Raw genomic sequence first — 948 nt, 5'->3', positions numbered from 1 at the left:
TCAACTATCATGGAAAGCAAGAATTTTGAGGGAGAGTAGGAAGGCTCACACTGAAATCCTCTACACCAGATTGGCTTAAGAGCATTTCCATTCATTGCAGCTTTTATCCCTTAGACAAACATTTATCGAGTAGCTCTTTTGCCAATGACTACACAAGTGTTTGGAATGTAGCAGAGAGCAAGTCCTCCTCTCAAGTTTTCACTGTAATTGGAAATAGGGACACCAAGCAAGTAGAAATAATAAATAAATAAAATAAAAGCATGTAATTATTATTACTGTGAAAACAGTAATAATGTTTGTGATCAAGGAAGGCTCCTCTGAGAAGCCAGCACTTGGGCTGAAGTCTTAATAATACTAAGGGGCTTGTCATGCTGTGGATGACATAGCAACAGCCCCAACAAAGACGTGCATATAGTCGCCTCCATAACCAGTGAATATGTTACCTTATATGCCGAAAGGAGATGAGTGGATGATCCTGGATGAACCAACTGGACTGGAGTCTTTAAAAAGGGGAAGAGGAAGGTAGAAGAGTAGGTCAGACGGATGTGATGTGAGAAGTTCTAGATCCACCGTCCTTGGCTTTGAAGATGGAGGAAGGAGGCCTCTAGAAGCTGGGAATAGCCCTAGGCTAACAGCCAGCAAGAACGTAGGCACCTTCTTTGCCCTTCAGTAGTAAAGAACGGAATTCTGCCAACAACCCCAGTGAGCAGTACACAGACTCTCCTCTCAAGCCTCAAGAAAGGAATGCAGCCCTGCTGCACACATTTTAGTGTGGTTAAGATCTGCACTTGACTTTTGACTTACGGAACTGTAAGATAATAAATGTGTCCGTGGTAATTTATTACAGCAGCAACAAAAAATTAGTTCACGTGCCAAGATGTGAGAAGCTTACATTCCAGACTGTGTGAACAGTCACGCCCAAACCCCAGTGTGACTGAGGTGAATAAT

This window comes from Propithecus coquereli, unplaced genomic scaffold (genome assembly GCF_000956105.1).
Source record: "Propithecus coquereli isolate 6110/MARCELLA unplaced genomic scaffold, Pcoq_1.0 Scaffold204, whole genome shotgun sequence".
NCBI classification, from domain to species: domain Eukaryota; kingdom Metazoa; phylum Chordata; class Mammalia; order Primates; family Indriidae; genus Propithecus; species Propithecus coquereli.
This window is presented reverse-complemented; position numbering follows the sequence as displayed.